Genomic DNA, 23,333 nt, shown 5'->3' on the forward strand with positions numbered 1-23,333 from the left:
AGCGAAATCAATTTACAAGTGAAAAGAAATAAAAACGGGATAAATAAATATATTTTTGAGCATTTATTCATTTTATTGCTGAATACCTAATCGATAAAATCAGGGCCGTGTATTAATCAATAATTAGCATCTTTTAAGGGCAAATTTATTTTATGTAAATGTTTGAAAGATATTGATGATAAGAAAGTACAACAAAATGATATGAATAATTTTTTTGAGTACTGCTGTGTTAAAACACTTATTGTGTTAAAATATTAGGTATCCAAAAACGAAAAAAAAAACTCCTTTGATAAGTTTTTAAAAACCTAAAAATTTTAAATGAAAATTACATTTAAATAACGTGTTAAAAATTTTAAATAATGATTTTTCAATAACAAATCAAGGGTTGCGGTTTAAAGAAATTGATGCCCTCAAAGTATCACATCATTTTTTGGTCTTTAAAAGAATCGATCCTTGTATACCAGTTAGGAACTATAAATAAATACGTAAACAATAATAAAAAGTAATAGATAAACATGAAAAAGGTTTTATCGATCAAAATACTGATAATATGAAGAAAAGATAACAGTAAAAAAAAAAAAAAAAGTCGATTATCAAATTTACAAATACATTTACAAAAAAATACATTAATACCCTTTAAACTTTAAAACTATGGGATTGTTTGTTTTTTCCCCCAACAGCTGCAGCGACGTATTGCGTCATTCAATCGAATCGATGCGAAAATGACAACGTATACAATTTGCCACTTGTCAAAACACTGATCCAAAAAAGATTATATAATTTAAAATCGCTTATAGATTGCTTTAATACTGCCGTTAATTACAAGAAATACCGTCAAAAAATATTTTAAATAATTCCAAACTCACCGGTCTTCCAGTAATAATTTTACGCCCAAACTAGTACATCTGCTGGTGGTTTCTAGGTAGTTCCACACAGTCCTAAAATAAAGCTTGTACTGTTCGAATCTGCGCATGGGTTAAAACTAGGAATAGAACTGCGTCATCTTTTCCTGAACTGCGTAGATGCTATACGGAAAGAAGCTGTAAAATCTTATTTATCCTGCAATACGAAAAAATTTCAAAGTCTGCAAAGAATATTTTTTTGATGGTCGAATTTTCTTGAGCTATAAGTTTGATAGCCGCAGTCTTTCATTATCTAAAAATAATCACTAAGCGAAAAGATTCGGATTCGCGCGCTTCGTGTAACCCTTTTCATTTGGCGTGAATGTCAAGATCATCCCGTACCCATTTTCTGAGTGAGAAGGGTTGCCATTCTGGCGACAAAGAAATATCGCCAAAGACGCAAATAAAATCGTGATTAATGATGTTGCTTCACCTGTAATATGCAGGAAGAAAGCGAAAAGGCACAGGTTCTCTATTTACGTTTCGATGACTGCCAAGTTGCTTTTTTTTCCCAAGGTGTACATTTTTCAAGGCTATGCCACATCAAAGTGGTTTTTTATTGTTTTTCTTTTTTGAAGTTATAGGTTTTTTTTAATCATTTCATAATTCATATTCATTTTCGTTTCACACGAGCTTCATATTATTTTTCACCAGATGTCTGAAAGTTGACTTTAGGGTATGTCAAAACGCATTTATCGTTTTAAAAGAAAGAAAAACTGCGAAGAATCCCCATTTGCACAAATTCAGTCAAAATCATATCTGAAGAAAAACTTTCCAACATGGGGGGAATTCTACAAGTAGGTATAACCACAGTGGTGTCGCTACAGGGGGGCGGAGGAAAGGTCTGCCCTGGGTGTCACCCTTCGGGCTGGGGGTGGGTGAAACCCAAAGTGGAATTGCAAAGTTTTAAAAAATACAAATAATTCAATTCATAAAATTTTCTTCAATATTTTAACATTTACTCCATCAAATGCAGTCGCATCAACAAGCGGGGGAGGGGAGTTACTTGCGTTCGGAGACACCCTCTAGAGGGGAGGCTGATGCCAAACTGGATTTAAGAGTTTATAAAAAATATAAATACTTCAGTTCTGAAATGTTTTTCCAACATTTCAAATTTAATTTAATCTATCAAGCAGAGTAGCAGCACTACGGGGGGGGGGCGCAGGCATTGCGCCGTCTGGCATAATTTTTCGGAGGTGACACCCAAAATGTTATAAGAGTTTCTGAAAATTTGAGCAACGGTTCTAAAACTAAATGGAGATTCACACATTAGTAGTTATTCGTTAAATCATTTTTTGTCTCGGCTTTATTAAGAGTTGTTCGAATTGAGTTTTTAAAGCTCCTATTTCGAAAAATTGTCAATCCTCTAAATGGTTCTAAAGACTAAAAAACGATTCAGGACTTCCCCCAAACCTCTTTTCCCTCTAGCATTTTGAAAAAATCTAAAATGCACTTTTAACACTGCAAACTTGAAACTTTTCTGGGGGAGAAGCCCCCGGAGCCCCTTCCCCATACCATGGAATTAATATATACTCAGGATAATGTTCATATTGTCCTAAACCAGAAAATTGAATCCCATTATATTTCCCTATGTTTGTGAAATAGTTAAGTAGCCATCATTTTCTTACACCCACTTTACTTTTTTGATCTCGCTACGGTCCAACACATATGTGTCTAAGGCAAGTTATATAAAGAGCGTTTATAGTTTTTATTTGTTTTTTGTATATTAGGCAACTAAAATTTCTTTGCAACACAAATGTAGCTGTTTCTGATAATTATATGTATTTCACGTTTCATTCAAAAACCGAGATGGTGATTTATGCGCAATCTCTGATCGTCATTCTAATATATTTTTAAATACAGTAGCGTCGCATGTACTTTTATAACATTTACATTTTTGGTAACACCTCTCTTTCAGGGTCTCAATAATCTACGATACAAGAGCAGATTCCAATTTTATATTGTTTGCATTTTGCTGAAACACTATTCTGCGAGCTTCATATTAAAACTATAGATCCGCTATATAGATTAATTAAAACTAAGGTCTGGACTTATCCGGATTGCCTCCCTCTTGACTTTTAATTATATGCAGTGGCGGATGGGGCCGGCGGGCAGCCGGGCAAATGCCCGGTGGGCCGCCTCGGTTCGGGCTGCATTAAATCTTTCAATTGAATAGTATAAAAAAAAAAACTTTTTTTTTCATTTTTTTTCCTTAAAAAACTAGTGAAAGAAATCTGTCGCCTAGAAGATGCGAAATCAAACCACTTTGCGACATTGGAAAATCTAAAATTGGTTCACTCATTTTTGTAAACGGATTTCAAATCTTTGTAAAAATCTTAGGAAGACCCTTGCCTTCTTTAAAAAAAAAAAAAAACGTCTACTCGTACATGACGAAAGCCTTCTTTTTCTTCCCTTGTGGACCGGCCCACCACGCACTCGGCGCCAGATTAAGCAATCGATTAGCACCCCACCTCATTAGCCCTTTCATTGATGATAGCCTAAAAACCATTTTACGTCCATCTGTGTACAGCAGGGTACATGGACAGGGACCAACCAGTACAGGAACACCATTTGGGACGGGACGGCAAAAGCAGTTTGCGGAACGGAAACAGCTGTTTTTCATTCGAAGATGCAAAGAGAGAGGTATTTTTCCGAATGAAGCCAAAGGCTGAAGGGTCGGGATTGTTTCCTGGAATTCTTTTCAGTAATTTTTGCTTTAGGGTAACTGAGGATTATACCACACCTACCACTTCCTTTTTTATGGCTTTGTGAATAAAAGGGATTCGCGCGTTGAAACTTGTACTTGTAGGCACTGGCAAGCTATTTATTTTTTCTCCAGTTTCGAGGCAACAGGACTGAAGAATGATGGAGTCATTTGTAACACGTTTTAGCTGTAATTAAAAATCCTTTTAAAGTTATAATGAAATTGAAATTCATTTTGATGATTCAAACAAAGGATTTTGAAGAGCAAGTTTGGTTCGTAAAAAAATTTACTTATTTCTAAAACTTTTACTTTAGTTATCCATTACTGCTTTTAATTTGTAAAAATGTTTTGGAGACTTGTTATTTATACTATCATTTCCAGGGCCAGATTTACATTTTAGTTGAAAGCTATTGCTTATAACGAAAAGTTGTGTGAGTTGTCGTTCCTAAAAAGAAGGAAAATACTTGAAAAAAATCAATTTTATTTTCAAATGCTTGAAATTTTGCAAAAATGTGGCTACAAGCCTTGAATTTTAAAATTTCTAACAAATTGGAGTTGATAAGGGGGAGGAGTGCCAAAATATGTTAAATTCAGTGAGTGCTTCAATGTATGTTCGTCAAAGTATGCTTCAATTTTATTTCTTACTAAGAGCAGACCCCGAAGAGTTCCTATTTTTCCTACTTTTTAGAGCTTTCTCCTTATTTTCCTACTTTTTCCTTTTTTTTCCTACTTTTTCTTTCTTTAGTATAGCACTTCTAATTGTGCATTTTTTCTTCTTTTTACAATGCCGCACCAATAATTTTCTGCATGTTTCAATTTTAAAAAGCAAAAGAAACAAGCGAATCCTAAGTTTTTAATTCACTGACTACAGTAATATCTGGAATAAATACTGCGGCGTCTGAGCGTTTAAAATTAAATATTCGTGAGTGACTTTTATGCCGTTGCGGGGTTTATGATCGACCTTTCTTTTTATCACCCCGACTTCAGTTTACTGTTTTTACGAAACAATAAAGAAACAGATACCGGCCAATTCTGATGCAATTATATATTATTTACCCCTCAATTAGAAGCTTTAATTAAAGTAAACGGCCGACTGTCCAAAAAGTGCGGGAAAAGCCGAATTTCCTATTTGCCAAATTTTTGTATAGTTGATTACAAGTGAAATGGAGCTCTATTTAAACAGAAAAGCAACGAAAAACCATAAAAGGAACGTAAGGAAGCAAAAAATGAAAAACCTGTACACTATACATATTTTATTGATGTTAGTACAAAATAAAAGGCACAGATAACAAAAATTCGCAAAAACGGATCACTTCAAAAATAATAGTGGAAACTAACTTTTTTCATACATAAATATGATTATTGTTCATTCTAAATCGTAAACATGATATAAAATTTCATTTTCTTTCCTTGCAAAGAGTGTATTTGCAAAAAAAAAAAAAAAAAAAAAAAACTAGATGGGCAAAACGTACCCGATTTTTAGAGAAAAACCGGAAATCAATTTAAATGCGAAATCCCGTTTTTATTTCTTTATTTTTTTAAAGTTGGGAAATAGAGCCACAAGTAAATATGTACTGTATTTTTTTTCTTTTTAATGGGTATTTTCTACTCAGATATATCATCAATATCGAGGAGTTGCTCATAATTTTTATGTGCTGCATTTATGGCAATGCGGCATTTCGGAACATATAAAATTTTTTTGACAGTCTCTTACTCTTTTCGGGGTGCGGCAATTATATCGATGCTGCGTATCTACAGTAAGTTATTGTGCTCAGGGCCCCTAAACAAAGGGGGGGGGGAGTGGAAGAGATATATTTGATACCAGTTGCTCCCCCTCACTCTCAATTTCGTGAACTATTTCCGAATGAATATTTTTCTCGTATGATGTCGATCGAACGAAACTACATGTCTTCGTTTTTTATGCACAGAGAAAGAAGCATGGCTTTGATAAAAATGTTATATTTACCATGCATGTATTTTTTTTTTTTTTTTTTTTTTTTCAGTGACAAATTTTGGAACAAGAAAGAGGTAAAAAACCATCAAACCAACAAAACAATGTTCGTTTTTATTGCATGATTCAAATTAAAACTGGCCCCTCATTCTGATTTTCCCCCGGGGGTGACTAGCAAAGGATGTATACTGAATGCAAATAAACATTAATTTGCCAAAGCCAGTGAGGAGAGAAATTGACCCCACTAACCCCTCATAAATGACTTGCCTGAAACAAAAATTTATGTTGAATGCTAAAAGTACACAACATAATACAAACCGTATAATTTACTTACTTCGTTATTTATTTAGTTTATTTATTTTATTTTAAATTTTATGTCGCATATTTAAGAACAAATTTATTTTAGTTCTTTATTTTCAGTCTTTTTCCTTTTTCTTCAAATTCAAACATCTGCCCCTGTTTATGCAGGAATGCATGTCAGCTGCTGATTATTTTAACTAAAACTAATTTAATATTTGCTTTGCTTTTTGTATCAGAGTTTATGACAACAGGAACGGAAAGTGTTAGTATTTTCAAATGATAAATAGATGCTCTCGAAGGAATGCTTTCGTTTTTGACAAAAAAAAAATCTTTGACAAAAATGGTTTTATTGCATTTTATTCTTTCACACTTAAAAATTTTATTACTGTATTGTTGAACAGTGTTTCTTTGTTTGGATTTTATTTTCATATATATCTTTGTTTCCACCAGTTTATTTTTCATACTGTAGATTGTCAGCTTATTTCTTTCGTTTTGTTTTTGCGACTTAGCCTTTCATTAAATCCCTTTAATACTTCAAAAGTACTGTTAGTTTATTTTTGGGACAGTTTTAAATCAAAAATACTGGTAGTTATTAGAAATAAAATTTACTCTAAATTTGTTTCCTCTTGACGTGTGTGTAGTCCCATCTCTTCCTATTTTTTCCTACTTTTTTAAGTGATTTTTTTCCTATTTTTCCTACTTTTTCAATTTTTGATTCCTTATTTCCTACTTTTTCTCCTCAAAAAACCACTTCGGGGTCTGTAAGAGTATAAATTATGAATTGTTCAAATGGGCAGTATGTTACTCTCTTGCTACCTATTTTCTAAGTTTGTACCCTATTTCTTTTAAAGCAATTTGTAGATGGGTTGCAGAGATGATTCAAAACTAGCTGTATCGAAAGTCCATGAGCGCAAGTAACAATGCATTATCCTTTCTCCTCCCTCGCTCTATCTCTCTGTCAACTGCCTCATCGATGTGTCGATCCTTAAAAAAATTTTACTGCGTATTATCTCAACTTGCAAGAGTACATAATTTAAAAAAGTTTTGTTTGCCTACTTTTCCCCCGAATTTTTGATTCCAATCTTCCTTTATATGGCTTCAAATTGCAGAATTTTACTATATTTATTTTTTTTCCAAATTTCTCTCTGGGGAACCCCCGGAATCCCTAAATTGGGAGCCCTGCATCATTCTCTCGATGCTATTCCCCTTCTTAAGAGAAATCCAAAAAGGCAGGCAAACACACATTCAAAAAACACACACAAAAAAAAGAGAAAGAAAAAAAAAGAGAATGGAAGGAAGAAAGAAAGTCTAAATCCGACCCTGATCATAAATGTTTTAGAAATAGTAACAAAACTGACATTATATGCTAGTCTATGTAATTATTCTTCATTCCCTTTTTAATATGGGATCTTCCAAACCACTCCTCTTGTTAATATTACCAAAGATCGTCTGCAAACTGCGTTTGAAAAAAAAAAAAAAAAACTTGTAAAAGTTTCCAGGGAAGGGTCCCCCACCTCTCCTTTTCGCCAGCATCGTTCAAGATTGGCCGATTTTGATACATAAGGTGTCATTCGTTTCGTAATTGAGACCCGGGTAACATAGGCTATATTTTTGCAGACTTCAGCAATAGGAAAATTTGATTTAACCTTATACATCCTGATTTTAACCAATTTCATTCCTTTCTCTTTTTAGCACGGGTTATAAATAAATATAACAAAAACTGTAACTATTCTACGGAAAAAACATCATTAGGTAAAGAACAATTTAGGTGTTGATTATTATTATATTCTTATTAAGTAAGAGCAATCTTTTATAATCTAAGTTGTCTACCAGTTTTATGTAGTAACACTGTAATTTAATTTATCTTTCATGTGTTTCAAACTAAGATGCTTGCTTGCAGGTACATAGTGCTCAAGCTATTGTATTATTCGTTTTTACCCGACTACTGCAAAGTCAAAAGAAAGGGTTATGATTTTAGCAGTCTATGTATGTTAGTATTTACGGTTGTTTCACCGCAGCGCCAAAACTATTCATCCTATTTTTATAAATAAGGTGTCATTCGTTTTTTAATTGTAACCCGGCTAACATAGGCTACATTTGACACTTACAGTCCTGAATCTTTTAAAAATATCTTCGAACGATACGAAAATCACCCACGAAACTTGGATGACTACACTGTAAAAAAAAAAGGCCGAAGTTACTGACTATTTCAGTGGAACGTTTCGGGATTTCGCAGGTTTTCATCCACTTCCTCAGAAAATCGAGTATATTTGTCAAACAGTTTCCTGAATTGCCAAACCTACACGAATGCAGACTTTTCACTGCTGTGAAAAATATTTTTTCGCTACCAGTTTAAAGACTGACTGAGTTTGTTTATTAAGTGTGTTGGCTTTACCACGATTACTGTCTGTCTAGACTGACTAATGTATCGGTAAGAGCGAATTAGTCAAGGATCGCTTCAGCTTTGCCAGGAGTATACTTAGTTCTTACTTGCAGTTCCGTCGTGTCTGCTTTAATGTTTCTGGAGCTTTGTTGGTGGAGCGGCGAGGTTCTAATTAATTATTTAAAACCCACCTACCACATTCTTCTCGAAGGTTCCCGAGACATGGCTGGCTTTAACAGAGGAGATTTCCCAATTCTTTAAAAAGTTTCAAGAACCGTTTCAGAAAGGTTACTGACTTTTGGCGGAATATTTTTCTGTTTTTTCACCCGGCTACGGCGAAGTCAAAAGGAAGGGTTATAATTTTAGCAGTCTATGTATGTTTTTGTATTTACGTATTATCCACCGTAGTGCCTAAACTATTGATCCGATTTTGATGAATAAGGTGTCAATCGATTCCCTATTATAGCCCGAGTAACATAGGCTATATTTTAACCGACTTCAAATGTAGTATGAGACGATTTATTTGCTTTTAAAAAAAATTAGCAGTCTTTGTATTTGTGTATGTTCCACTGTAGCACCTTAACTATTTATCCGACTTTCATGAATAAGGTGTCAATTGATTCGGTATTGTGGCCCAAGTAACGTACGCTATCAATCGACTTCAACAATAGGAGGAGTTGATTTTACCTAGTAAAACTCGATTTTAAAGGATTTTTAGCGTGGGTTTTAAATAAATTTATTAATAACCCGACTAAGGGAACAGAGGGTAAGAAACAAGTTTGGTGTTGATTACTATTATAGTTTTATTAAGTAAAATCAATCTATTATCGTTTAAATTTTCTATCAGCTTCATATAATAGCAATAAATTAAGTTTACCATTCTTGTATATCAAACTAAAATGCTTACCGTAACTTACTCACGCTATTATTTTTTGTCCATCTTAGATTAAAACGGAAAATATTTAAATAAAATAAAAGATTAAAAAACTGAATCCCGACTACGGCAAAAAAAACCCTAAAAGATAAGAAACAAGGTACGTGCTGTTTAATATCATCGTCCTATTGAGTAAAACCAGTAATTTGATAGGTTAGATATTCGTATTTAGGATTTCAATAGAACTCAATAAATAGGAATATCTAACCTATCAAGTTACTAGCTTTACTCAATAGGACGATGATATTAAACAGCACCTACCTTGTTTCCTATCTTTTAGGGTTTTTTTTTTTTTTTTTTTTGCCGTAGTCGGGGTTTCAGTTTTTTAATCTTTAATTTTTTAGAGCTACAATTTCCGAGGGAGTGCTCCAAACCTCTTCTCCCCTACCATTATCAAAGACAAGTAGAATGCATCTTTAAGACTGCAAATTAGAAAAATTTCTTGTTGCGGGCCCTAGAATCACTCCTCCACGTCACATTACAAAAAGAGCGCATTGAACTCTGTTTTTAGCACTACAATTGCAGAAAAAAATCAGCCGGACAACCCCAGAACCACCCTCCTCTTAACATTATTGGACATAATGTTTGCGTTTTGAACGTTTCAATTTCGAAAAACGGGCGTGGGGAGGGAGTCGCACCCGAGCGCATAATATTACGAACGACAGTTAGAATGCATTTCTAAGAATACAAATAAAGAAAAATTTAATGGGATATGGACCCTCAAATCTCTCCTCACTCTAACATCATCAAAAAGATCGTCTAAAACTGCATTCAAAGCTACAAGTTCGAAAAATAGACAGGTGAGCGACACAGAACCTCTTCAATCCTAACAGTACCAAAGATCGTCTAAAATGCGTTTTCAAAACTAAAAATTTCGAAAAATTTCCCGGACCCCCTTTACTTCGGAGTTAATACTATGATTAAGGTTTGTTCATATCGGCTTCCTTTTAAATCAGAAATCCTATACAGCCGCCACAGAACAAACAGTACTTAGAGAAATAACACTTTGAGGCGACGATTATGCATACATTTGTTGAGAAAAAGGCTGTAACCTTCTCAATAATTTTTACTCTTATGATAAACTTGTGTCGCCTAGTAAAAATTCCTTAAAAGATGCTCTGCTGTGAGCAATAAGATACTTTACTGTACGTCTGTAAATTCATCGGTCGGCCGATAAGATAACTTTGTTGCATAACTGTCCAGGACCTTCTAAGGCCCTAACAGCTGCCTGTAAAAGTCTGTAGGGGACAATGAACACTTAAAGGCAGGGCCGCCTCCAGGGGTGGCGTAGAACCGTGGCTGCCAATTTTAATTTTAACAAAGTAAAAAAAAAAAAAAAAGAAAACCTTCTCAGTATTCAAAAAAATTAAATAGAAGTAACAAAATACCAAGTGGAATTCTCGCAACAAAAAACATTTTCTCAACAAAATTTTGAAAGAAAATGCAACACTTGAATATTAAACCTTTGAATATTATTTAGGAACATCCACGGTTCTTTATTATAATTTACTTAACTAAAGGCAGCTGAAATTTTTCGAGACATTCTGACAAATTATAAAAAAAAATCAACCAAAAAAGTATTCAGTACATAGTAAAAACCTATGACAAATTTTAATTTAATACAATGAATGATAATGGCGGTTTCATAGGGGCCGCCGAAGCATGTTTTAAATAGAAAAAAAGTTAAAATGCAGTAAGGGAGATTTAAAACATTGTAACGTAATGGATACTAAGTGTTTGAATGTATAAAACGAAAGTAAAATAAAACTTCATTAAGATTTTCTAACTGGAGGATATTTAAAGTAAAATAAAGATGGAAGATCTGGTGTCCCTGAAAAGTACCACATCAGTCCAAAATGTTAAAAAATATTTTAACGAATCTCAAACTCTTTATTTTCAAACAACTTCAAACATCAGGTTGAAAATTGAAAATTTCACTATGAAAAAAAAACCGAAGAACTAAAATGATCTCGGAAAAGATATACTGGGGGGAGGTTTTTCCATAACATTTGTATCCATAAAATAATAAAAAGATAGGGACTTAGCAAAGAATGCGGAAGGGAGAGACATCCTCTAGCCTTACCCTTCATTTTACACCTCCAAGGTAGATTAGAAACGCGTTTAAAACTTTTATTTTGAAAGAGTGCAGGGGAAGTTTCTAAATCGGAACCCAGTCTTATCTCATAACGCCTATTGTTATCAAAAATGGCCTACAATTCGTATTTAGGACTTCAGATTCGAAAAGCTTCCAGGAGAGTGATCACCCAAATCCCGCAGAAGTGCCTCCACCCCATCTTTAAGGATCATTTAAAATTTCGTTTTTAGGACTACAATTAAGAAATTTTTCAGAGGTCATCGAATCTCTCCTCCCTCTTGTATCACCAAAGGTGGTGTGAAATTTCTTTTTTAGGGCTTCAATCCCTAAAAGATTTCTGAGAAGAGCCCCTGAACCCTTGGTAACATCAGCGAATATCATCTACGACTGCGTTTCAGAATTCAAATTTCGAAAAATTACCGAATGAAAGTCCCCGAACAGCTTCACCCACTAACATTACCGAAGATGGACAAAAACTGCGTTTTAAAAGCTAACTTAGAAAATATTTTGTTCTCAACACGCTCGCCAACATCACTTAAGGTCCTCTCAAATTTCGTTTTATGGGATTCTATTCCAAAATATGTCCCGAAAATTCCTCCCCCTCACGTCATTGAAAGTCGATGAAATAACGTTTTTTAAGCTTCAGTTTCCCAGAATTGTCGGTCCCCTTTACGTTATCAAAGAAGACCTACAATCCCTTTCTTTAGATTTCAATTACGAAAATTCCTGGAGAGCACCTTCGAGCCTCTTTTCTCCCAAACATTACCTAAGGTCACCTAGAATGCATTTTTAAGACAACTAATTGAAAAAAATCCCGGAGGGGAGGGGGGGACACCGGATCTTTGCTCTCATTAACATTGTCAAAGATAGTTTAACGACGTTCATCAAAATTATACGTTCTCTTTTCACGCGATATGGCGTGAAAAGTTCCTCATCAATCGTTATTGCACATAAGACCTTCATATACTGACTTTTGGAGGGGGGGAGGGCAATTTATAGGTAACAAACTTTTTGAAGAACTTCAGTTTCAAAAAACATAGCCCTCCCCCCCAAACATCGTCAATTGTCAGCTAAATTGGCGCTTTGGGAACTTCAATTGAGAAATTTTGCCCAGAAAGAATTTCTGAACAGCCCTCTTCCCCCTAGTGTTTCAAAGCAATGCTTACACATACGTTTTAGAGCTCTGATTTTGAAAAAGTTTTGGGGGAATTCTCCAAACACCCCTCCCGCAAACATCGCCCAAGATCATTTAAAAAGTCTAACAATGCGTTTTTGAAGCTATAATTTTGAAAATTTTCCGGGGGAGTACCCCCGAACCCCCCTCCCCCATCATCCATCAGAACATTAATTTTTACTATGCAGGTGTTCGTATTATTGATTCTTTTTCTCCACATTCGTAAACGCAGTTCTCCTAGTTTGAATGCTCAAATTCTAATGGTGACTCCCTACTAAAACTAGAAGATGTATCCGCTCTATCTTTTATATCTGAAAAAAAAAAAAAAAAAAAACGTAAGGACAGTGGGAGCGTCTCCTCTTCAAGGAGCAAGTCTTAAGGGGGCCGGCTGGCCTGTAAATGCCAGGGCCGGTTCATGTTGCCCCATCCGCCACTGATTATATGTGTGAAAGATTCACTTATACCTAATTGTCGTGCTACCTTCGACTTCCAAGCGTATCAAGAATCTTATTAGCTTTTCTTAAACTGTCGCAAACTTTCACTTTTTGTTTCCATCTTCAAACTTTAGATGAAACAGCGTGCCTATAGGTGCCACAATATATCATCACCATTCATACTTAGGATAAATAAATGAAAGATGAGGAGTGACGATAGATACACACAATTAAAACTATGTTTATAGTGCGGTGTGTGGGAATTTGCGCAGTCAGTTATGCTGAGAGGATGAAAGTTCATTCATGGTCAATGTTTAGTGGTCAATAACAAAGCTGAAACGTAGCGTCACGGTTCTTTTCCAAATATTTTCGTGTTCAGAGCGAGAAATTCGCTTTAGCTCTAAAATTTCTGCTCCTGAAAAACTCGTGTTATAGCCATTTCGCGTAAGTCGGATCGTGTTGTTGCGGAAGTTGACTGTACTTAGCACTGACGCGAGTCAAAGATAAGTATGACTGAATCAAAATGAAATGAATTAATTCACAGCAAAACGTTTTTACCATGGCTGCGGTACCAGTCGAAGGGAAAATGTGTGACGCCAACTCTACTCTGGGAAGTTTGAGCCTTTGAGTCGCGTACTTAGGGAGAAAATGCCCTGCTCCGACTCTTGAAATTAAAACCTTCGACTTTCCCAACTCCGATTCCGCAGTCCTGGTTTCTTCTATGAATGCTCACTGATACGATTTGTTTTTACATTCACTCTTAAATTTAACTTTATTTATTCTATTTTTGGCAACGGGAAATACAGGAAAATTCGGAATTTTTTGTGTTTTAACAGAAAGATGGAGCCGTGGTAGCCTGATCGGTAGGGCATTGGACTCGGGGCCGGAGGGGCTCGGGTTCGATCCCCGCTGGTCGAAGACCCACCGTCGTCATTAAAGGGGACTGGGCGACGTTAAATATGCTCGTGGTCTCAATGTCCTCCAAGTGAAACGATACCTCTGGGGGTGCTAGTACCAGGTAGCTATTAGCTCTTGGACTAGTTCTAAATTCTCATTAACTGTTCGATCCGGTGATGGTGCTGCCATCTATCGGTATATAAAATAATGGAGGCAAGGCACTAGTATGCAGACCTCGACATAAAATACAGTTGAAGTCAGTTGTGACTCTTGAATAGAAATAGAATAGAATAGAAATAGAAAGATAGGGCCGTGGTAGCCCGATCGGTAAAGTGTCGGATTCGGGGCCGGAGGGTCCTGAGTTCTAACCTCGATGGTCGAAGATCCACCGTCGTCATTAAAGGGGACTAGGCGACGTTAAATATGCTCGTGGTCTCAATGTCCTCCAAGTGAAACGATACCTCTGGGGGTGCTAGCACCAGGTAGCTATTAGCTCCTGGTCTAAATTCTCATTATCTGTCCGATCCGGTGACGGTGCTGCCATCTATCGGTATAAAAAATAATGGAGGCAAGGCACTTAAAATGCAGTCCTCGACACAGTTGTAGTCAGTTGTGACTCGGAATCGAACAGAAAGATCTTTTTAGATTTTTTCTTTTTTATAATGAAAATTATTTATTTTAGTGGACATTTTATTATTATTTTTATTTATTTTCTTTAGTGTACTAAACTTTTTATCATTTTTTGGTAACAAGACAAAAATAACATCCGAGGTGCTTTATTTTTACCCAGAAGAAAGAGCATAACTTTTTTTTTTTTTTTTTGACATAATTGAACTTTTTGTTAAAATTAAAGGAAGTATTGTAATCGCAAAACATTTTCATTCAAATATCGGACTGAATTTCCTTTTTGCTCACCCCCGAATGAATGTTGAGTGGTTTTCTCGGCTTGTCGGCGCATGCATCTATGAATGTATGTATGCCCCGATGCCCGAAATATCTATTTTGATGATCTCCAAGGTAATTATCACGAGTTTTCTCGTGACGTCAGTATGTACAAATGGGTCATTCTTCAAAAAGTGTAACTTTTCTGTCACACACATTTATACAGAAAAACTTTTAAGGAACAATTCATTTAACAATGCTTTTTAATTTCACTAAAAAATATATCAATTTGAACCTGCCAACTATTTTGTACCAATAATTGAATTTGTTAGATTTTTGTCGAAAAACAAAAAGATAGATTTTGCTTTAAAAACTTAGTGTAGTTATTCTGACTAGTTACCTCCGAGGACTTGAATTTCAGGGATGTAAACTAATGTTAAACGAGCTGATGTGTGCATCACATGACTTCCTTTTACTCCAATTTAATGTTATTTTCTCCTTATTGGTAGTTTTAATATGATTCAATAGTTTACTGTTTAAATATCACCAACAGTGGCCAAATTGAAACCAGATTTTTAAAAAAAAAATTAATTTAAAAAAAAAATCGTAAAATTTGCCGCTAAGTTGGCGACAAAACTTGGCGACGAAAAGATTGGCGATATATCGCCAAGTGTCCGCCAAATTATAACACCACTTCAGTTTACATCAAAATTAACAATGATTTCCCCCCAAAAAGGGGCAAAAGACCCTCTTTGGAGAATCCGAATGCAACCAAAAAGGAAGATGCACAACTAGACCCCACTAGGAGTCTACGTACCAAATTTCAACTTCCTAGGACATTCCGTTCTTGAGTTATGCGACATACATACACACATACGCACATACATACGTACATACAGACGTCACGAGAAAACTCGTTGTAATTAACTCGGGGATCCTCAAAATGGATATTTCGGGTGTCTGTACGTTCCTAGGCACATATCTACGTGTGGTCGGGTTGAAAAAAAAAACGCAACATTCATTTGGGGGTGAGCAAAATGGAAATTGAGGTCGATTGAGGGTGAAAAATTTTTCGCGAATATAATACTTCCTTTTTTGTAGAAAGAAGTAAAAAAGAAGTGAACATGTTTTCATGTGCTTAACATGTGCAGATTGTAGAAACGAAGAAAAAAAAAATCCCTGAAAAATGTAGGGTAGACCGGGGCATGTTTACGCATCGGGTACGTTTACGCAGAGCCCTTTTTCAAAAACGAGTTATAACTCGAGAGCCAATAGTCATACCAGATTGATATTGCTCCTTAGCAAATATTCTCACAAGTTTTTGAGCATCAGTCGAGCTTCGGTTTAGCATGCGGATAGGAAAATCTGTTTTCTACCAAGCCGAGTAAATTTTGTGTTGAACGTTTGAAGCTTCTTGTGAAGAAATAATACTTTATTAAAAACAAATAAATATATGAAAAATAGCAGAATTTTATCCTTTTTTGAGAATTGTATTTGTATGGACAGAAAAGTTATTAAATTTTTTGCACGTTATAAAAATAAATCAAAACTTGCCGACGGGGCACGTTTACGCATTTTCATCGGGCCACATTTATGCACGTTCTTACTCTGTTTTACTTCTCTGTCTTACTTCTAAACGAGCCTCAGACGGTTTTTTTTTGCTCTGTACTGTTTCAAATCTTCAGTATTTTCAGGTTATTTAGTTTTGAAAATCACCATTCATTTTAAATTGAGTAAAAGATTCGTATCTTATAGCTTACGATTTATAGTGTTGTCTTCGTGATTATTCAGCTTTATACACTATTCAGCCTGTAATACGTTTTCTTTATTTTAAAGATAGTAAGACATTAATTTCAAAACACTAATAGAACCACGTTACATGTCAAAATAATGAAGAGGCTTATCGATAATCCAAGTATTTTTCCCAGTTTAATATACACTCATGTCCAAAATTAAGGTCACAAACATAAAATCTGCGAAAACTGAAAAACTGTTCACTGTGTTGCCACGAAATTTAGTACTGAGGTATTTTTCAATGGGAAAAAGAACATAGAAACGTAAGCGTAACAACACGGAAAAGATTTAATTGAGAATTAAGAAACATGGTACAGAGTGAAACCTGTGTAAGTTGACCACTTGCGGTGCAGTACTTTAGTGGTCAACTTAGACAGGTGTCAACTTACAAAAGGTTTGTTATATGGCTCTCAGCCAAATTTAGTGCATATTGGTGATCAACATAGACAGGTCAACTTACAAGCGTGGTCAACTTGACAGGTTTTACTGTATAACAAAAAGGCAAATTATGAATCAGAAAAAAATCATTTATAACTTGAAAAGCCTGTCTATTATGAATTGTGACCGCCCTGACTCCAATACAAACTTCACAACGAGCTTTCATACTATTTTTAAGGGCTTCGATAAATGCCAGGGGCAACAGAGCCCATTCTTCCAAAAGAGCAGCTTTTAACTCTTGATGGGTATTAGGAGGGGGTTACGTTTTAAAATGGCTCTTCCGAGACCATCCCAAACATGTTCAGTAGGATTGAGATTCGGAGACCTCGAGAGCTAGGCCATACGGCGAATATTCTCTTCCTCAAGAAAATTATCAACCATCTGGGGCTCTGCGGGGACGCACGTATTGTCCACAAAGATGAAGACTGAACCGAAAGTACCCCGAAACAACTCACATAGGCTCAAGGATTTCATCACTACAGCGATGAACATTGACAGTACCCGCATCGAAGACGTTCAGTGGTCTACGACTGCCCAACGTTATGCCAGCAAACACAAGGATTCCTCTGTCACCAAATCTGTCGATTTCTTTTACGTAGGAGAGATGATAGGAATTTCCTCGCTCTCTCCAGATGAAGATTTGACGCGTGTCACTCTGCGTGCTAAATCTCAACTCATCACGGAAAAGACAGGGGTGCCCACCTACGGCGGGGGGTCATATGGCGCAGACTGCGCTATTGAAGTTATTAGGTTGGTTGTTTTAACGAGTACTTTTCACATTTGGGGGGGGGGGGCTCTTGCTTTTGGAAGGGGTCTCTGCAATATTTAGGAGGGAGTTATTGTCTTTAGGAGGAGAGACCCTTAGAAAAAAATACGCCCCCATTCTTGCTGCGCCCAAGACTGATATGTCCACCTCCACAACAACCGGACTTTTCTGTTGGATAAGGGTGCCTCTCCTCCCTAAGGGCAAAAGGGCATCCCTCCTCAATATTCGCAGAGACCCCTTCCAAAAGCAAGGAGCCCCCCAAAAAATGAGAAAAATACCCCTTAAATCACCCCCCCTCCCCTAAATGTTAATGGCTCAGTTTGCGCCATGACCCCCCTCCCCCCAGGTGTGCATTCCTGCTGTTGGATGCAGTCAAAGGGTAAAGGGACGTACTGAACCTGTCGCCGGGCATAAAGGGCCCTCTCTGCTAGACGTCTGTATATACTGTTTGTCTGAAAGTTCTTATTCTAAACGCAGCAGCAGGATCACGAGCAAGTTGAGGAGCCGTTGTAAGCCTATGCCGTCGTGCGCTTGGTGCCAAATAGCGGTTTTGTGCATGCGTCGTTGCTCTGTGATGGCCTTGGCCGACCTTCCTACTGTACCATTACCAGGAATTGTAACCTGGATGCTTGGAATTGATTCCACAACCTGAATACCACTTTCGATGCCACTTGCAATAATCGAGCCTCCCCCGCTTAAGACTGCTCAGCTTCAAGCCTGCCAACGTCTCTCCATCTCAAGGAGTCGTCCAGGGCCGGACTGGGCTATCGGGCGGCCGGGCGATCACCCGAAGAGACTTTGAGTCGCGGGGGCCGGTTGCGCTTTGCGGTTAAACTTTTTTTTTTCTTCCGCAACGCTCTCTTAATAGTTTGAAGAACCATCAAATTTTGTGGTGACTGGGCCTACGAATAATAGGGGCTTAGGTGGCAATCAAGTCACTGGATATAGGTTTAATATCAGAAGTTGCCACAAGGCATTTTTTTTTTGGGCGTACTCATGACTGCCGAGAGCACTAGGGTTTCCAATCCTGCACCGAATCCAGTTCCGCGGGGATTTCGGGATTGACTTTATTTTTCTAAAAATTTAATGTTAACATCAAATAGAAAAAGTTGTGCCTTTTAGGAAGAACTGCTTTTGTTACTAGAATTAGTAGTTTTCACGAATTCCGTACACCAATTGCAGAGCACTACAAAGTCAGATCATAACTAGCAATTATCATTTCGTACGCAAAAGCATGCCCTAAAAAAAGTCCAACGCGTCTTAACAAAGCATTGCTCGTATGGAATGAGAAAGAATTTTTACTCAGAAAACAATGCTCTTGATGAAAACACGTGCTGTGGCTCCAGTGCAGTTGGTTTTACTGAGATTAAATTACTGCGGACATTTAACAAAAGATCCCCATTAATTTCATCAACTTCTGAAGTAGATTTTTCTTTCTGAAGCATGGTTTTTGTTCAAGAACTGCAAACTTCGGACCAAAACGATGTCTATTGGGTACGTGTTTAGCTGTATCCAATTTAACTTGCATTGAGAATAGCCCAAGTGACTTAATTAACGTTTGTCATTGTGTCATGTATTTGATTCATTACAGCAAGGGAAGATCAAGGGTGAGTACTGCTTTGTTTCACCAAGTCGTAGCCTTAGAAAATGTTTTGCATAACTTCATTACTTTTACCTTTCATTTTAAAGATACGTTCAAAAATCTGAGCAGCTTAATTTACTGCACTGTCATGCGAGTCCTCCTGTGTTTCATTCAAGTTCCTGTCACAAGGCCGCAGAATGGGTATGTCTGCCTAGTCGGAAACTATGATCTCGGCTCAAATTAAAGTATTGTGCATAGAGTAAAATTAGCATAATGGAAGGGAGGAAAGGCGACAAAACTAACATGGTGCACGCCATGTCTCTCGGTGGCCCTGGTTATACAAAACTATGCTTCATTAAAAAACATAAATAAATAGGACAGCTTCATTAGAACAGCCCGTAGGATAGGGTTCGCCGAAACATTCCCATATGTAATTTTTTTTTTTTTTTTTGATGAAAAATATTGTCCTGAAAACCATTGCTAAGTGGAGAAAAATGTATGGGTCGCCGAAATAAATTTGAAATAGAGAGTAAAAAAAATAAAATAATAACAGTTAAATGCAAAGAAAGATTCCAAGTATTGTAATGAATACTCACACCAAAAGTTCTAAATTTTTTGAATGTAAAAATCGTACGTAAATCACACCTTTATCAAGACATGCAGGTGGCATATTTAAAATAAAATGAAGTGGAATAGAGACCTAAGGTATCACATTTGTTCAAAGTGTTAAAAGTCCTTTTTCTAAGGCTGCAAACGCTTGTATTGCAAGAAAGCAAAAATATTAGGGGGGGGGGAGGGGGAATTGAAAGTTTTATTATGGAAAATCCAAGCGAATAACCGTGTTTGGCAAAGGAAAATTGGAAGAAAATATAACCACAATATGTTTATCAGTAATTAAAATTGACAAAGAAGATAGGAGGGACGTAGCCAAATTGAATAGAAGAGTGGGTAACTCCAAACCCTTCTGGAAGTGAGTTTTTAAAATTTAGGTTTTGAAAAAAATACCTGAAAAATGTTGTCAAACCCCATCCTTTAGCCTAACGTCATTAAAGATGGCTTACACCTGAGTATTTAGGACTGCAATTTCGAAAACCCATGAGAGTGCTCCCAACGTAACCTCCGAGAAACGCCCTCTCAATTAATCATTCATCCACATTCAAGGTCGAATAAATTTCGTCTTTTGGATTTTAATTTAAAAAAAACTCCCAGAGTTGTCCCGAAACTGTCGTCCTCCAAATATTACCGAAGATCCTCAAAAATTTCATTGTTAACGCTTCAATTTAGAAAATTTTTCGGGGAAGAGATCTCTAAAACCTTCTACCCCTCTAACAGTATTAATAAATCGTCTACGATTGCTTTAATTGAATTTCAAGTTTGAAAATTTGCCAGGGGAGGACTCCAAATCTTTCCACCCATTAACATTAACAAAAATCGTCTAAAATTGCGGTTTCTACGGATCGAAATTTTTTTCGAGAGAATGCCTCTCTCTCTCTCTCACCAACATCATCGAAAAATGTCTTAAATCTCGCTTTTAGTGCTTCAATTACGAAACATTTCTGGTCGTGAGCCCCTTCAAAACTCCCCCCCCCCTTCATCGAAGGTTGGCTTAAATTACGTTTTCGGAGCTTTGATTTCAAGAAACTGGCGGTGCACTAAATTTTAGCAAAAAAGTCTACAATCGCGTTTTTAATACTTAAAAATTTCAAAAAAATTCGGGGGGGGGGGAGGCCGTATCTCTCTTCCTCTTAATACCACCATAGACTGTCTAAAACTGCATTTTTCGAACTACAATTTTCAAATTTTTCCGGGGGAGAGCCCCCGGACCCCCCTTTACGTGTCACAATCGCAAATACTTCACAATTGGGAATCCGTGCCTAAAGTTTGCATTTTGAAAAATTATAGAACGATGACCCCGAGTCTCTTCCTCTTTTAACATCACCATAGATCGTCTAAAACTGTGATTTTTCCAATAACAGTCTTGAAAATTCCCGAGGGAGAGCCCCCGGACCCCCTGTTCTGGACATAATTCACTATAACGTACGATTGTGTTGGGAACTTAAACTTGGAAAAATTATCGGGAGAGGTTCTCCTGGAACACCTCTCCCCTTCCCCCCAGAGTTAAAATATAGTTTAAAACTGCGTTTTTATGTCTTCAAATTGTGAAGCAGGGCAAGAATTTAGCCATGCGACACCCCCTAATTCTGATTGAATATTATCCTTACGACTATTTATATTGCTAGTACTAAGGTCTAGTAATATGACTATCCCTGCTAAACCAGAAGTCAAATCCTCTCTCTTTCTGCATATTCGAACATGCGTCTGAAAAAAATTAAGGGGCCGCCAAAAGCGAATCCCCCCCCCCCAGTTTTTTGAAACAGCGACGGCCCTGGTACTCTTTCCAAAATATAATGACCGTGTCTCTTTTTCAATGAAAGGAGCATCACAGATGGCATGGAGCTTCTGCCCGTTTCAAAGCTGGATCAGACGATTTGATTTCTTTCCAATATCTTATAAATTTTCTGGAAGTAGCACAACTCTGCATGATGAATACGTGTGACAGTGATGAGAGGGAGGGAGGTAAAAAATGTTTTATTGTTTGTAATAATTCTAACCAGTATGCTCTAGTCTTTCATTGATTCATTTGCATTTTGACAATCGTTAAGAACTAGTTTTGAAGTTTGCGAATTACATATTTTTTATCCCTCCAATTGACAATTTATATATTTTCTTCATTAACTAGCTTAAGCGTATGAAGAAACTGACTGTTTCAATTTATCATTAGATGATTTTTATTAAAACTTTCAGTGATGTTGGTTTTCGCTGATGGAAGTAGAACATTCTGTTCTTAAGGTGTTTAAGTTATTTTTCTTAAATCATATATACTTTCTTCCATATCTATAAGGATATTTGATTCGTTAAAACTTTCGAGTTCTGATTTTCGATGTATGCAGAATAACTCAATCCATTTTTGAGGATTTCCGAAAAATATCTGTCATGGTGTGTGTGATCCATCTTTTTTGGTTATGCGACATCAATTTTGGAAAACTTCCAAGAGAGCGCCCCCACTGTAACGCCAGAATGATACCCTCTTTATCATCAAGAGTCATCTAAAACTGCGTTTCTAGTAATGCAATTTTGAAAAATTTAGGAGAGAGCTCCTGATTCCCCCCTCTTTCCTTAACACGATCAAAGACAAGGCTAGAATTGTGTTTTTGGAGTATCAACTTCAAAAAATTGCCGGGGGAATGGCACCGAAATTCACCTTCCACTAATATTATCAATATATATCAAAACTGCGTTTCTAAAGCTACAATTTCGGAAATTTAAGAGAAGCGCCCCTCTCCATCCTCCCCACTCTCGTCAACAATATTAAAAGTCGTCTTAAATTTGGTTTTCAGGGCTTCAATATCGAGAAAATTCCGGGAGAGCTTCCGAAAACTTTTTCTTAACGTCACAAAGGTCGGCTACAATTGCGATTTTAGAACTTCAGTTTCAGAAAACTGCTTGTCCTCCAACCATAGATAGCATTTTAAAGACTCAATTTTAAAATTTTTCCAGGGGCGAGCCCTAGGATCTCTTCTTTCCTTACCATTGCAACAAATAGTCTAAAACTGCGGTTTTAGAACTACAATTTTGAAAACAAAGGAAAGCCCTCTTTAACACAACGGTAGACTATTTACAATTACGCTTTTAAAGCTTCAATATTGAAAAACTACCGGGAAGGGGCCAACGAACCTTTTATTCCCCTAACATCACCAGAGATCGTGTAAAACTGTGGTTTTAAAATTACAATTTCGAAAATTTTCCGGGAGAGAAACTCCCCGAAACCCCTATCTAAGTGACAATAAATTTCCGTTTCACTGTTCATATTGTATACATCTAGTAATGGCTCCGTCACAAGCCAGAAAGTTGTCCCTGTAACTATTCATACGTTTGAAAAAAAAAATAACGATAAGGTGTAGCAAAATTCAGGGGTATCCAAAACTTGTTTACTCAAGGTCCACGTTTTAAAATTAGGGAAGACAAAGCAGGTCAACAATCCAACAGCATTTTAGTTCAAATGGTATTTGTTAACGCTCCCCCCCCCCCCTGTAAGT

The sequence above is a fragment of the Uloborus diversus genome, chromosome 8, assembly GCF_026930045.1.
Source record: "Uloborus diversus isolate 005 chromosome 8, Udiv.v.3.1, whole genome shotgun sequence".
NCBI classification, from domain to species: domain Eukaryota; kingdom Metazoa; phylum Arthropoda; class Arachnida; order Araneae; family Uloboridae; genus Uloborus; species Uloborus diversus.